General features: G+C 34.2%; 1 pseudogene; it reads right to left on the bottom strand.

Moving 5' to 3' along the window:
- Positions 1 to 1,001: 1,001 nt before the first annotated feature.
- On the bottom strand, positions 1,002 to 2,210 carry LOC147075477 (developmentally-regulated GTP-binding protein 2 homolog pseudogene; annotated as a pseudogene).
- Positions 2,211 to 17,683: the final 15,473 nt, after the last annotated feature.

Below are 17,683 nucleotides of genomic sequence, written 5' to 3' on the forward strand. Positions count from 1 at the left end.
GAGCTTTCTTATGAAACCTCGGGGCCATTTGTGGATAGAAGAGCAGTAAGAATAAGCATCGAAGAATATTTTGCGCCCAGAATAGATAATTACAGGTTAATTCACTTAGAATACCTGATGATTGAAAGAAATGGATACATATTGACCAATGATAGGATAAACACCAAGGTGTATGATTATGAAAAGGAGCTGCACAGTGATACGACTGTTGAAAGTATTATCCGTGGAAATCCAAAGAATATTCTTGATATGTTTATCTTTAAAAATGATTGTGATCAATTTATTAACCTTGTAAACGAACAGGGTGAGATTGAGTATGAGTTGGATGCAGTGGCCAACTGTATGCTATTTGGATTTAGAAACGGAAGAAAGATCTTTGTTAGAAATTCTGATAAAGAAGTAAAGTTTATACATTTGATCTACAAAGAAAAGTAGATGACAATTGGTTAGAGATTATGTAGATATATTTTCGTTGCAATATATCATGATTATTACTCATATATTATTTAAATTGGTAATGTGATGTATTTACTGTCACAATATACAATACCTGTTTAACTATTGCAGGTTACTTTGATGAAAAATCTATAATTTTGGAATACATTGAAATAAATTTTGAAAAGTCACAATTCATAATATATGAAACATATTTTTTTGGTTTTCCAGCACACAAGGACTATATAGTACTAAGCCTTAATGGTATTATAAAAATTTCAAGCCAGTGATCCTGACACATCAATATCAGTCATAATCATTATTGGATATTATTAACCCAAAGAGAGATAAATAGTCTGCAAATTTTATTTCAAAAGATTAACATTCAATCACAATTCATAAGACTTTTAACATAGTCTCACTTACTAATAGACCATTGGAATTTTTCTTAAAAAATACACAACCAATCCTAAGAAATCACCCCCTACCTTCTACACAAAATTGGCCTGGTTTTCATAAATTACTATGGTGCCGATATCTGTTAATTAAACTATTTTAATTTATGATTATTTTGTTACTAATTGAACCACATCTTCATCTTCCAACTGGTGGTTTAATCCAACTTTTTGAGGAGAATGTTTTGCACTTCTGCCCCACACAAAAGCATGCTTAAAGTTTTGATAAAAGTCTTTATGAATTGTCCGACATAGATCTTTTACAGTAGGTTCTCCCCGTAAAATAGCAGGATCCTGAAAACTAGGTTCCACACCCTTCTTCTTTGTATAAACTCTAGTCAGCTCTAGTTTGTTCCATATATCCTCCTTGAACTCTTCAACATTCCAGCCTTTTGAACAGCTAATTACCGAAATGTTGTTAGAATATGAGTCGGTTTCTATGGGAGAATTTCCATCCAAACTATTCACATTGGGGATGGAATCATCATGTTCAACAAGCCTATAAAATTCTTCCTTGCTCAATTCATCAATTTTGTTGTAGCAATATATGCAGTTTATATAAGCAGCCTGACCACTTAGTACATCTATTAAATCCTCATCTGTAATATCCTCCCTTATTGTCAATTGGCAATTGTAGATTTTGTAGGCCTTTAATATGCCATAGATTGTGCTCTCAGAAATGTTAGTCAGCCTTAATGTAGGAATAATACTTATTCCGGCTCCTGTAAAGCTGATAGTGATGTTTGGCTTTTTTCGATTTAGTCTAATACCCATTCTATGTAATTCACTCTCCAGAATCTGTCTATCTTTAGAAAACTCCAGACAGTTGGGTGTCTTATTTGGATCAGTATCGAGTTTTAAGTATTCTATTGATCGCCTATGGTCAAGCATCATTATGATCAGATCAGAAGTCTTAGCTATTGAAATGATTTGCCTCCCTCTTCCTTTGTTAGAAGACGCTCCATCAATAATCCCAGGTAAATCCAGTATTTGAATTGAGGCTCCCTTATAGTCCAGTTTTCCAGAAATACAGTCCAAGGTGGTAAACTCATGTTCTGCTTGCTTGCTAAATGTAGGAGTGATCGTCGATAAAAGGGTAGATTTCCCTACAGAAGGAAATCCAATAAGACATACTCTTGCATCACCACTTTTTTGTACTTCCCAACCATCTTGCTTCACAATGGTCTTTGGAGCATTCATTTCAGATCTCAACTTAGCCAGCTTAGCCTTTAGTCCACCCAAGTGATGCTCTGTAGCCTTGTTTTTCTGAGTTCTGCTCATTTCAAATTCGATCTCTGCAATTTTCTCTGGAATGCCCATGAAAGGAAGGATGGATATTTTTGGAATAAATTGTTTTACCCAAATACATAAGTAAGGTTTCACACCAGCGTAGTGGGGCAACTCTACTGATTTTCTACTAATGTTCCGTTACCCATAGTCTCAACTATTTTTAATCAACTTAATTTTCTTCTCATCATTTGAATTGGTGGTAGGGACTAGAGAAATTGATTCGGATCAATGAGTATGGGAGTCATTTCCTGCTACATAGTCAATCATCACTATTTGTGTGAAGTTTTTCAATCATTTGTTCTGTCAAAAATCACCCCATGAGTATTTATGAGCCAATTGAAGTTACAACACACAATATTTATTTTCATGAAAACTCTCCGATCGTCTCAGCAGATAATTACAGAAATATTCTGGTGACATCAGGATATGACAACTATGTGAGATTATGGGAAATTAGATCCAGCATATTGGCCTTGGAAAAGAATGCATACAAAACCGCCTCCAATTCGTCAATCAAAATTAGTTTTTTGAAAGAATTTGATGGATTCAATAGAATTATTAATTGTGTAAGATTTTTCAAAGGTGAATTAAATACGAATGCAGTGGCAGACGCAACCAAACTACAAGTGGACTCTGAATCAGACAAGAAGTTATTTATAACTAAGCAAAAAGCAACAAAACTAGAAGACTCTGAGTCCTCAGACATTGACTGTTCTTTCTCTGATGATATTATCCTAGCTGCATGCTCAGATGGCGGAAGGATTATTGTATATTTTAGAGGTTTCAAAAATGTCATACGAGAAATGGACGGAGATAATGCATATGACTTGTGCTGGGTGAATAAAACCAAGGTACTAGTTGGATTCGGATCCGGTTATGTAGAAATGTACGAACTAGCGTACCCCCACAGTGGACCAATTAAATCAAAGATGATCCAAAAGCAGCAGATTCACCGAGATGCAATCCAGGGGATTTCATACAATACAAAGCATTCATGTTTTGCTACCCATTCGTTGGACAGGACTGTCAAGATCAGTCTTATTCAGAACAATGAGTTTGTCTTGATTTCTGAATTTGATCAAAAAATTGATACAAGTTTGGGAGTCTATAGGAGGCTTTGGTTTGATGAAAATAGATTGTATATAATTTCCAAAGCAAACACGGTGAGGGTATATTGCTATCCCTTCAGAAATGAAAATCTCTACAAGAAAATAGGTCCCTTGAACTCGCCGGTGATAAAAATAGTAGACCAGAATGGTTTTTTGACGATTGCTACAAAAAGAAGTGTCTACATTCTAAAGAATGACAAATTAGTGGTTGGAATAGACAATGCCGCATTTTTGGAAATAACAGACATGTTTATGTGGTATGATACGGTTTTCTACAGCTCGATGGATGGATTTCTAGGCTCTATAAGAATGTCACCCATCTCCATGTAAGATGATCTTGTGGAAAGAGAAAATAAATTTAAGACACTCAAAGATTATATTATTATGTTTAGGAAGATCACTATTGCGATTTTAATTTCATTTGAATGATACTATTTATTGGTAGTGAGTATATTATATTAGGTGGATATGATCATAAAGGCCTTTACCAGTATCAGCCATCCAATACTTGAAAAATCCTAGGCATCCCCTCTGTATGTTGATCTCTGTCGATAGATTATGGAGTAGATATCTCATTGTAAAATTTTCATCAAATTCATATATTGAACAGATAAACTCCACAAAAAATATATCAAACCGTCTAAATAATCTCTTATCCTTCTCGTTTGGATTATAAACGGAGTTGTTTCTATTTTTACGCTCAAATATTTTTCTTGCAATATCAAACGTCCAAAGATATTCCTTAACTTGAAAAAATTCACATCTAATCAAATAAATCAGAAAGTTTTGGAGAACCGGTTCTTCTAACAGTTGATGCAAAATATGATGAATAGCATAGAATACAGTTTCATTTCTCCCTTCCAAATTCAGTTTAATTCCTTCGACTATGAGATACAGGTCTTCTTCATGAAAATGCGAAATGTTTTTAAAGACGAACAGACTGTCCAATTCAATAGTATTTTTAGTTTGTGAGTGAATGTAGAACAATTTTGGAGTAAGTGAGTTTGATTGAAAATTATAGAATTCTTCTATCTCAGGTTGGGAAAGCTTCCTTAACATTGGAGATTGTTCCATGGAAAATTTAGGGATAATATTGTTTTAAAGATGCCATAGGCACATCAAGAAGATGGTTGCATGATGGTACGCTTTCTCGCATATTTATGGAACAGAACTGAACAAAGAGTCTAGTATTATGCATCGGAGTCTTTAACCCAACACTTTATGCTGCATATGCCCTTTTCGGATTTAAGATCAAGAATATTTGTAAATAATTAACCTTGCCAATCAATACAATATCACTTGGTATTATTCAGGCACAAAATGTACTTCCCAGATAGAAGTCCTAAGACAAAGGAATTTTTCTATACCTGCTCGATGGATCAGAATATTACTACGTAAGGAGATAATATGAAATCATATGGTGATATATCCGTAAGGGCTAAAAATACTAGGATGGCTTCTGACGACAATATACCAAAACACTTTAACACTATTTATCTGAAAATGGCTCTAAAATTTATTGATAATATTTCTAGTTTCAATATGACTCAGGTTTGTTTGTTATTACAAATGTAATATTAACTGTTTTGTTTGACCATACCCCAAATGGAAACAAATATATTAGGTCTACCGCATGAAGATGATGTTGAAAATGAGGCACAAGGTCACACTGGAATAATGAAAAATTTCAGAATTGCCAAATGTGAGCAGAAAAGATTTGCGTTGTTTGGCACCATGTTCTTCATAATTGGGTTCATATACTCATTTATGAGAATTCTTAAGGATGCATATGTTATGGGCCGCCAGGATCCAAACTGCATTCTCTACATCAAAATGTTCTTTATTCTACCACTTTCGCTTTTGGTAATCTTGGGAATCAACTATATGCTTGGAACGAGAACAATTTCAAAGATATTCACCTCATTCTCAGCCATGTTTATGGTACTATTCTTTATTTTCGGTTTTTGGGTTCTGATTGAAGACAATATGGGATTCGATAGAGAAGCTTACAAGGAGTCTCTTGAGAAGTCCGACTGGAGCCCATTTGTAAAGTATATGGGCCTTACTCTGCTAGAGCCATTAGCAACGCTGGTATACATAACTGCAGAACTATGGGGCTCCCTTATTCTCTCTTACTTGTTTCTTTCCTTCTTAAATGAATCCTGCTCCAAACGACAGCATGATCGATTCATTCCCCCATTATTTATAATTACCAATGTCAGCCTAATCTTATCTGCCCTCGTAACTACTGGATTTTTGAAGCTAAAGGAGATTCTTTCTCCGGCCCAGACAGTTATAATGATGAGCTCTATCTTTTTTGTCATAGGCATCTTAGTTCTGGTTCTTATGCTACTCAAGTTCCATCTAGAAGTCAACATTATGAGTAAGCCCATCTTTATTCCTTCCCATGTTCAGCATGATAAAAAGAAGAAAGATAGTGTCGGATTTTTAGAGGGCTTAAAGACCATGAAGCAATCCAGATTCCTGTTCTCCATGTGTAGTATTGTCTTTATGTACAATATCCTGTACAATTTACTAGAATCAGTCTTCAAAAACGGGGTTAAAAACTCTGCCGAAGCCCTAAATTTAGAAAAAGACACACATTCAGTCCATCTAACCAATATCGACCAATATATTACTGGGATTGCGGTTATATTGCTGAACCTAACATCATTCTCGCATCTAATCGATCTCAAAAGCTGGACATTTGTGGCTCTAATAACTCCTGTTGTAACTCTAATTTCCATTGTGGTTATATTGGGTCTGGGGATTCATAATTCAGCAGCGGAGGAAAAATCCGTGTCAATACTCAATTCGTTCTTCAGTAGCTCTACTCCCAAATTTTTGTTAGAAAACTATCTCGGAATGATATGCTTGTCGGCCATGAAAATATTCAAATACAGTGCGTTTGATGTGACAAAGGAAAGAATCAGTATGAGGATAGAAAATCGATATCGACCCAAGTTCAAGAGTATTTATGATGGAATGTTTAATAAGTTTGGAAAATCAGTAGGGTCCCTGTATGGAATTGTTCTGGGCTCCTTATTCAGAGATCTAAATGTGAGAGGAATGTCTCCTTTCACATCTTTTGTTTCAACAGTCGGTGTAATAGTTTGGTTTGGATCCATTGGATACCTGGGAAACGCATACGACAAAAGTTTAAAGGTTCATGAAAATATCGACATCGATCTTAGAGACGAAGAATCGGATGAAGAGGACATTGTACAGGACAAACTTAAAAATCCAAATGATAGTGTAGAAGAAATGAAAAGAGTTGAGGTTGATGGTTAACATGTGTAAATAAATTGGAAACGTATAGATTGGTTTTATTGAAGATAGTTAAAAATATATTTCCATGTAATAATATAAATATTCTACAGAATGGCTATAGTTTATCAATAATAAGAGTGGAAAAACAAAAATATGCACTCAGTATGTCCAGATAACTCACCCCTTAATTCACTCCTCGAAATTTTAAGGGATGAGTGAAATCAGTGAACAGATTTTTTAGAAATATGCTACTGGCATTCAATGAGTATGTTAAGTGCTTTTTCTCATTTCTGAGCTTTATCACTATCCCTGAATAGATCCTTTTTTATTGGCTGAATATAGAATTTTTTAATCAATCCCTTCATATACATAAAAGTTATATTATTTTGATTTAATTGAAAAATATTTTTACTGCCCACAATGTTAAGGATGTCTTTGAACACTCCAAGCTGTATGATATTGAGTATGGTAATGCTGTTAGTGAATGGAATATTAACAACAGAGCCAAATACTACATATAAAACAGCTATATTAAAACTATCCAAACATTCTGGTGATGAGTGTGAATTCCACAATAGCATGAAATTCAATGTTAATGTAGAGTTCCCAGATGAATATACAGCCAGTCAAAATGTTAAGGGTGGTAAAGAGAACCCTACAGAACCCTATGATCCCGCCAAACCAATAGGGATGGGAATTTATCAATCGAATATTTCATCCAGTGGATCAGTGATCCCTCATATTCTTGATATTTGTTCAAAATGTTATGGTAAAATTGATAATTACAAGGATATCTTGGCAGCTAAGTATAATGCCAATATGGATCATGTTGTTCTATTGGAATATATCGATGATACGATTCTTAAATGCCCGAAGATAAACTCTATGAATAAGGTTCAGAGGGATAGCTCAATGATTAGTTTGATATCGAATAAAGAAAAACAATTTTTGATGGTAGAAATGGAAATAAAATATTTGAAGCTAGCATCCTATACCCATATATGCCTTCTGGGCTATCATCAAGGTGCTTTAGTGAGTTTGTCTTTAGTTGATGGTTCCATGAGGTCTTGGAATGAAATTTCTTCAACAAAAGAGGTAAAACCAATTAAATTGACTGAGATTGATAGAACGAAGTTCACGAATCTTAAGGAGGATTTGATTAAGATACTCGCATCCTCAACTCCTCAACCTTCTCAAGGGAATGTACTTACAAAAAACAAATTTAATAACGCGCCATTCTTAACCCATTCACGTGCTAACGACTATGATGTAAGAGATGTCGTTTTCAAGGAAGGGCCTAAGAATTCACCGGTTTCAGGGCAAGGTGTTTCTACATTCCCATTCACTGATAATCTTGATATTGTATATTTTGGTCGCCTCGATAACTATGGCTGCCTAAATCTTATATTAAAAAAGGAGGATAATAAAAAAATAACAGACATAATAGACCCTACTCAAAACTGCTGTGAATTTGATTTAATTTCTAGAAATCTTGTATTTGTGACTGTTTCCAAACAATTCTTTGGAAAGCCAGGAGTAGATCTGAAGACTCACGACTTTAGTAAACCCGTAGGAAACTGCTTCATTAAAGAGCTGGATAAAGATACTTCGTCTTTGTTACCAAGAAATCCAAATATTGTCATATGTCAAGGATGCTTTAAACATATCGAATTGATTCAAAGTATCTTAGAACTCAGGTTTTCAGATAGTGTTAACACTCTAGTTGAAGTGCCACCACCTACAAATTCAGTTGATCCGACTAAGACATGTGCTTTATTTACCAACTATTTAAGTTCTTTGGTCATGGTTGATGACAACACATGGGGTTATACTCATCTTTCGATTCAGTACATATTAGGAACATACAATAATAGTTTAAGAGTATTTGACACAAAAACCCTAGAAATGAAAACATTCGATCAAATTTATAAGAAAAATGGTATGAAGGCTAGTGTTGCCACATATGCTAAAATTTTCCCTGATGGAGATAAGAATAGTCTTCCAAGGGAAATATTTGACAAATACGTGGAATATTCTACTGTAGACCAGTTTTTCCCTACAAAGATGAATACTGGTTGCCATCCATTTTTAAATATACTTCCAAAAGACGGCAGCAGTAGTAGTATTGCAAGAATAGGAATAGTTCAAGAGTCTGGAAAGAAGGATAATGATGAGACGAAAAGGCAGAGATTAACAACAACTTACAATTTTACTAAACCTATTACTCCTGTGGAAAGCTTGGAAACCAGGAGAAAAAATGCTTATGATACATCCCAAAAGGAGAAAGAAAACATATTAACAGTACCATTACAGAAGAAAATAGATGGATTGACTAAAGAAAAAGATGCCATGACAGTAAGGATATCTGATCTAGAAAAGGAAATTGAAAAACTCAAGCTAGAAATTGCAAGTGCAGTAAGTAATAAAGCACAGTTAGAAGAAGAATATAAGAAGAGTGTTGAGAGTATGAAGGATCTAAACCAAAAGAATGAAGAATTGCAGAAAGAGATTGACAATATTCAAAAGGAAATAACAGATAATGAAAAATTAGCTCAGAATGCAACCACCAAAGCTCTGATTGATAATTTACAAAATCAATTAAAATTAAAGAAGTCCAAAATTAAGCAACTCAAAGTTGAGATTACAAGTCAGTCTCAGCAAATAGAAGAGTTAAAGGGAAAGTTGGCTAGCTTAAATGTGGACATAGACAGTAGAACACAACTAGTTGATCAAAAACTGAAAAGTGTTAATGACAAGAAGGGAGCTCTATCTCAAAATCAAAGACAAATTAGCAATCTGACAACCCAATTGACAGCACCATCATCTGTCTATAATAGTAGTGATAGTAAAGAGCAAAAAATTCTTAAGTTAAATGCATCTTTAGAACACTATTTGAATGACTATAAGACAGCAATACAAAACATTCGTGACTTAGGAGGAGAGGTGAATGAAAATAATAAACAGGAGCTCTTGCAGTTGCTCGACAAAAAGAACAATGAAGCTGGGCTGGAGATGATGCCACAGGAAGCATTGGTAAAAAATACTGAAGTAAAAGAAACTTCAGGCTGGTTAACAAGCACGAAGGTTCTCATTGCTATAGCCTGTGTTATTGTTGTGATAGCTATGTGTTATATGACATTGGTATTCCAGGAGATTATTTAAGATCTTTGATTCGCTGTGAATAAATTGGCTTTTAAAAGAGTGTTTTTATAGTTGTGTTTGAGTTGACTGAGTTTGATTGGGTAATCTTGGGTATTCCATAGTTGCTGTACAAAGGAGTCGGGTATGGATTTTTAATACTACCAAAGTTGTCAATACCCAAATGTTACTGAACTCTAGTAATAGAGCAATTAATACAAAGACATAACATTGTTTCTAAAATAGTTTTAATCATTTTCATTAATTGTTTTCCACTTTTGCGGAATCATACTGTTTAATTAGTCTTTTATATTTTTCAACATTTTCACTTGTTTCGGTACGAATCTTTGTAGCTCTGTAAAATGCAACCAAAAAGAGATACAGACCTAGAGAAACAGAAGCTAAAAATACCATTTTTAAGACATTGCAGCCAAAAGCCATTCGAAAAATCAAGATTGTGAGACAAATAGAAATCACCAGTCTTGTAAAGAATTTCATGGGTAAGAAAATATCAGGCAATAAGCTATATGAGTTTTTAAAGTATTCGATATGTTACTGAATAACCGTAGATGAGCTTATACAGTATTTTGGCTATTGTTTTTGATACACAGTTTGTTATATAGGCTATATGTTTTTTAACCGATGTTTTGCGAATGTGGAACACTGATCTGCTTTCCAAACTTCGCTGATCAGCCAATAGTTTGTAGAAGATGCTCAACAGAAATAAAAATAGACGTAAAATCAGCAATTTTCCAGACAATTAGGACTGAAAAGATATTCTCCAAAGTTATTGAGCGGAAGGAGACTAGTGTGATTGGTGCAAAGATAAAAATACAGTGTCCTGGATGTGGTGTGGAAGAGCTATCGTATAATACAGTACAGCTCAGATCCGCAGATGAAGGACAAACAGTATTCTATACGTGCGAGAAATGCGGTTTCAAAGACACTGTACAATCATAAATAAATGACAATTTCAAGGTATTGAAACCTTATTGCCATCCCATATTGGATATTTAGTTATTTTCAATCAGGTATTTATCAAATTCCACACACAATGTGGGTAGAAACTACAATATCCTGGATGTATCTAATGTGCATTCAACTAGTTTTGATTTAAAATTTTTCAGTTTTCTCAATCGAGTTAATTGTTTTTTATTTTTTTTAATTTGGAGATCAGCATATGACGACATATAAACACTAGCGAATTTAATCAGCTAGATCTGTTTCTTTTTCAATATTCAATTGTCTCGTGAAGAGATTGATCTAAACTACCTGAAATATGAATACTTGGAAATCCCTTCCAAATTATTTGTAACTAACTATATTATTTTTTGTTTGAATCACAATTAACTAAAAATATTGATTTTTGGAGAGAAAGATTTTAACGCATCTTTACCACAATCCAATCTGTTCTAATCTACTTTGGCTCTTTTTATCGCAATTTTCCCTGACTTCTTGAGTAAAATTTTGCAAAATTTTTTATTATTATCCCTATGAATAACAAGGATTATTCACCGGGAGAGTCTACCAATGGAGTTGGTAGTTCTACCCTGCCAGAGACATTTGACCCTGTGGTTGTGAGGTTTTCGGATCTCTATAAAACTGCTCTGGAGTATTTGAGGCAAATGGACATAGTTAGGCTAGAATTAGTCCTAAAGGAAATGGATGGTATGCAGAGCTGCACCCCGGAATCCTTTGTACTGAAGGCCTTTATAGATATGGTTCGAGACAAGCCACTGGAAGCCTACCATAATTTGAAGAAGTTTGTTGAGATGAAGCGCCCAGGCAACCTAATAGCAATGGAATGCATTGCACACTGGAACTTCTCATCGAAAATCTACGATACAGCCTATGAGCAATATATTGTGTTGTTAGAATCACATCCTTGTAAGGCATTGAAAATATCCCACCTGGCTAGAATTGCTATCTGTAAAAAACAGCTTGGATTCTATGATATTGCAGAGGATATCTGTGATGTACTATTTGCTACACCAGAGGGATATCAGCAGTATATATATTTTATGACTGAGAAAATTCACATCAATATTCTTAAGGGTAATTATGAGAAAGCAGCCATATTGCTGAAGAAGTGTGGGGGGATAAAGAATTATTGTATGTTCCAACGTCTCCATGTTTATCTACTATATTGCCAAGGAAAATATCCTGAAATTTTCAACTTTTGTAGTAAAATGGAAAGTGATCCATACTGTACCTATGTTATGATTAGAATAGGAATGGAGATGCCGACACCTGCCACACCTCTGAACAGATATTTTGCAAAGCTTCTGGAGAGCAACAGCGATAATGTGGTGTTTCTTATGACTTATGCAAACTATCTGCTATTAACCAACCATTTTTCGTCCGGAATGAGATACTATCAAGAGATTCTTGTGTCCGATCCTCACTACTATCCAGCCAATCAGAACTATGAGTATTTGAATCAGATACTGATCTCTTCCAAATCAAAGGACATCTATAGGCCTGTGGATGACAGCTTTTACAGTGACAACCGTCTCATCGACTGTGACCTAAATCCAGAATATGTTGGGTTTTATAGGAATGACTTTAAGGGCCATCTTAAAGAATGTAGTTATAAATCAAAATTTACAACATGGGCCACTCCGTTAGAATACCCTCATTTTCGTGAAGATGCTTCTGTCTTCATCTAGGCTATATCATGACAAATCAAGATTTTCTGAAACTCAATGACAAGTCCTCTTATTCTTTTTAGGCCTTGATTATATTCTTATCGGAAGCCGAATACATTCGTTCACTCAGAATTAATAAAACTGTAAACAATTTGTAATATATTGGTTCTGAACCAAATGTTGTTTTATATATTATTGGTTTATGAAATTTTTTGAAAAGATTGATATAAATTAGTTATTAATGTTTCAACAACCATACTATAGATTGAATAATTCATTTTTGCAATATCAGAGTTACAATCTATTCTTTATCAAAGTTTTTGAAGGTATATGTATGAATCGGCAAATATCTATCTCTACAGAAAAAATAATATATTCGTCTGATTTTTAAAATATCTGATTTGTTGATTTTAAATACGTGAAACCTTAAAAGTTACATTTCTTTGATTGAAATGGACTCAGAGCACATCTTTTTAGCCTTCAAAATATTTTGTATTTTAAAAGCAACAAAATACATCTTAAGAACTAGAGTTATCCCCACTACACTGTCATTCTTTTTGGAAAATATCAACCCAACAAAATCTAGAAAATTAAAATTTTCAATCTGGAAGGTAATTTATTACTTGTACTCTTCCTACAGAGGAGTGAAAACGATCTTCGAGCAATCTTGGTTCAGGCATCCCGAGGAATATATTATTACCAATGTTCCAATGTCAGATGAAATCAGATACCAATACTTTCTATCAACCGCATATTATGTGTCTGAATTCGGAGATCTATTCACTGACTCTGCCCACAAAGATACTACTGAGATGTTCATGCACCATATCATCACCATTTTTTTGCTTCTTTCCTCATACTGCCTGAATTATTACAGATATGGAATATTGATTGTAGTTCTCCATGATATATCAGATCCTTTCCTGGAGATTGCAAAAGTAAATGTATATTTACAGTTCAGATATCTTGCAGACATATTCTTTGCAATTTTTTCTGTGATTTTTTTCTACTCTAGATTATATATCTTCCCAGTATATATTGTTAGATCTGTTCTTATGGATTTCGTGGGACTGGGATTGTCACCTATAAGGATTGGCATAGTCTCCGCACTTGTAGCCCTGGAAATTCTTCATATTTTCTGGGGGTATTATATTATAAAAATGGCATATAGGCTGATATTTACCAGAAAAATAAACGACGTAAGATCTACAGAAAACCAATGAAACTATTGATAATACAACTCACTTTTTGTATATATTTACTTAACAGACTTTAATAAACAGAGTGTAGATGATAATATGTTTTTATTTGGAAACTGCATAGCCTGATATGGAACATTGATAAGCAATGGCAGATACCATATTTAGTCTATAGATGCTACCATGTTTCCAGTCTCTATACTTCATATTATTTATTTGAGATTCCGTATCCTCCAACCCCTTAGCAAATTTTCAAATTGATGTGTGAGAACCATGTTTGTTTCACTTAAAGTGGCCAATATCTTTGTAACCTTTAATTATATGAAACAGATGTGAAACACATAGAAATTATTATAAAATATTTTCCAGACAGTTTTTCATCATGAATTTCCTACTGTGTGTGCCAGGAATATTGGGTATAATTAATGATAGTAAACAATTTTCGGAGAGGGTTAACAGCGGAGCACTCGTAATTGTTACCAAAGGGCCGTGTGAAAAAACCTGCCAAGAACTGGAGGACGGAATGGCAATTATTCACCCAGCATTCTATAAGGTTGATGTTACGAAAGATGAGGGTGCTGCAAACTACTTGGATTCAATTGGTTGGACCAAAGATGATCCCTTCCCTGTTGCATTCCTAGGTCGTACTTTTATTCCTGATGTTTTGAAAAGTGAAAAACTGACCACACTAATATCACTTGAATAAAATATTTGGAATTAATTTATCAAACCAAAAGCTATTGAATACAAATTTCTTGATCAATCAGGAATTAAATAGTTGTTGTATAAATTATCCATCCGCCGTATTCCATCCCTACCAATCTTGTTAAGAACTCCTCTCAGACCTTTTATATAACCCTTAAAAATGCACCAATTTCTTATATTTCTTATATTTTTTGTTTTTTCATGTCTGCCACTGAGATTTGTAAAACTTTTAGACAGTGAGTATGCAATAAAGTCCTCCACTCAGATTGTAGATAATATTAAAGAGATCAGAAAAATGTTTAACAACACAAAGTCCCTCGATATCTCGGAGCTATGGAATACGGACTCATTTATGCTTTTGGACGGCAATAGGGTAGCTGCTTATATCTCAGTTAACACATCTACATTTCTCCAACCACAGCCTCGGCTATTTAATTTATTTCCTAGGCCAGATAAAAAATTAGTTAATTTGGGATTATTTAGTATATCGGTTGTGGAAAAATATAGGGGTAGGGGATTGGGTGGTGAGCTGATGGGAATGGTAAGAGATTACTATCTGACAAAGCATAGACCCTATGAAGCTTTCTTCTCCCTTCATCTGAGTCCAATGGATGAATGTATGCCAATTGCAGCCAAACTGTATTACACTCTAGGATTTTCAAGATACACGTGGATCAAATGTGACTCTAAGTGTTTTAATAGGAATTTAAACCTTTATTTTGACAACTGTGCCGATTTCTATCAAATCTGTAAAAACCCTGAGTTGTCGCGGACAAAAGGACACTACCTGGCATCGATTTGTTTCCTGGGAGATTATAAGAGCAGAAAGTATAGGGTTCCTAAAGAGTGGAAAGATCTAGGAGAAGATATTAGAAAAGTTATGTTAGAAAGGAAGAATGTAGTGTAGAATGAATTTAACAAATGTAATGGTGTTTGGTGGTTTATAATAAATAACTCTTTATTGATGACAGTATTTTGTACCCAGCTTATTTAATATGTGCTCTGTGAATCCGATAGTTGTACTGGTAATATTTCACTATTTGTTAAAAGAAGCCTCAGATGAGTATTGGAAAATACCATTAAGATAAATTACAGCCAGGCATCTATGAATCACATGGTAAATTTTAAACTATTTTAATGGGGTGATTTATTAAAAGCCATAGAATGTTTCTTTCAGAAGATTCTCATCGTTGAGATTACTCTCGTACGGTTTGTTCTTGAGATCACCTCTCAGTTCATTGCTCAGAAAGATTGGGTTGTTTTTTGATTCATCATAGCCTCCAATATGTTTTCCGTTTACAAACACAGAGGGATATGTATGCCCTGGAAATGAAGTGATTGACATGATATCTGCATCTAATATCGACTCATTTAGGTCTAAAAATGGTATATTTTTGGATCGTAAAAGCACTCTCATGTTTTCACTGAATTGACAGCCGCTCCTCGTAATGATAATTGTCTTCTTTGCCCTGTTTGCACTACGAGAGAAGGCGTGCAATAAATTGAATAACAGTACGAAATTCATATTTGCTTATTTGCAATATTTTTTATAAATAAATTTTGAAACCATTTATTTTTTGAAACCACGAAATTAATAAATAAGGTGGTGGTTTGTAAGGAGAATATTGTTGATTTATCATTTATCAGGAGAGTTTTTTATTTGTTCCAAACTTATTAACATTACCATCAAGTTTACTAGGTATCCCTTTAAGTACCCTTTGCATCAGTGTCTATTAGGTCCAGCAACCCATATCACACATAGTTCATTGCTGTATACATCTCATATCCAAAAGTCTCTGTCAACTTGGAAACAGAGCCTCTGCAGATGGGACAGTGGAGTGAATTAATTAGCCAAATATCAATACAACCCCTGTGGAATACATGGCCACAACTCAATATTCTAATGTCATCATCTTCAATAAATTGATCAATACATATAGCACACTCCTTATGCTCCATATTGGCCATATATTTGCTCTGGGGCAATTTATTTATTTCCTCCCTGATTAGATCCTGATTCATTTCAGGGTCAAATGTAAGAATCACTACGAATATGATTATTGCAGTGATGATTAGTGGGACGTGGAAGAATACTTGCAGCAGAAAGGGGATGTATTCAAATTCCGTATACACATATAGTACTTTACCCTGTGTATATCCCAAAGCATTTAAAAATCTCAGGAAAATATAGTGTAATAAAGAGATGGTATAGGCTCTATGAGTTAAATTTGAATGAGCATTTGCACCATTCTCTACATTATATTGGTTATTGGTCCCATTAGATGTGTTGAAGTTTATGTGTTCTGCGATAAAAGTTGATTTATACCGGTTCTCGTTTTTTGAATTACTAGTGCTGGGCACAACCTTCTGATTATTGGAATTGTTCTCCCTGATTGATTCATTTTCACCGATAACTGCTGGGCTTGGATTCTCAGGGTTGGATAAACTATCGGTAGTAGATCTGCCAATATTTTTAATAAATCTTTCATTCAACTGCATTGAGGTTAGAATTGGTGTGAACTGGTTGCTTATTAAAGTAGTCAGTGTGCTTTTGTTATCAATATACGTGCCAGGAGTATCTGTATAGTTCAGGCTTTTCTCAACTCCAAACATCCCTGAATTTTTGATATTTGCTGTACTTATAAGCTCTGTAGTCTTTGCATGAGTATCATTCTTCATCTCTGCTGTATCATGACTTTTCATCTCGCTCTGCAGAAATCTACCTTCCTCATCTGTCTCTGGGCTTCTTACAAGATATACTACATCAATTTTTTCATCATTTGATGTTTTCTTATCAATTCTCCCATAGTCTGTAAGATACTCGACAGTACTTGAAATCAACAAATTGGGATATTGAAGAGATTTATGTTCTTCTCCCATAATATCGTCACTGTGATGATTACACCCATTGTATTCGTGAGACCTATACTGGCAGTTCTTATGCCCCAGTGTCTTCAAAGGTATTGACCAGTTAATTCCCATAAAGCCTATAATAAAATAGATGCTTTCATACATTTGTATACCTAATCAAATTGTATTTATAAACGGCACTGTTTTAAAAGTATAAACAACATTGAAAATGTAGAAAATAAAAGCTAATGCCAGAATTAAAAGTATAATACATAAAGCCAAGAAAAATACTTTATTTGATTAATCGAAACATTAATCTCTTTGGAACATCAGCATAATCCATACTTTATCCCATCCATGGCATTGATATACTTGGCATTTAACAGATTGAGATTAAATGGATATTCCGTATAGTATATATATATAACCATGCTATTTTGGGCTGCATAATCAAATATATATTAATATTATATTGCTTAATCCATAAAATTTGGTCTGGAACATTATGATATGTAGCCAAGTGACAACTCTATATACCAAGCATATTTATTATTTTGTTTTGATTGCCCTTTTCCCATGAGTAA

This window comes from Rhyacophila brunnea, unplaced genomic scaffold, assembly GCF_057557595.1.
Source record: "Rhyacophila brunnea isolate RB1 unplaced genomic scaffold, BYU_Rbru_1.0 scaffold_144, whole genome shotgun sequence".
In the NCBI taxonomy this organism is placed as follows: Eukaryota; Metazoa; Arthropoda; class Insecta; order Trichoptera; family Rhyacophilidae; genus Rhyacophila; species Rhyacophila brunnea.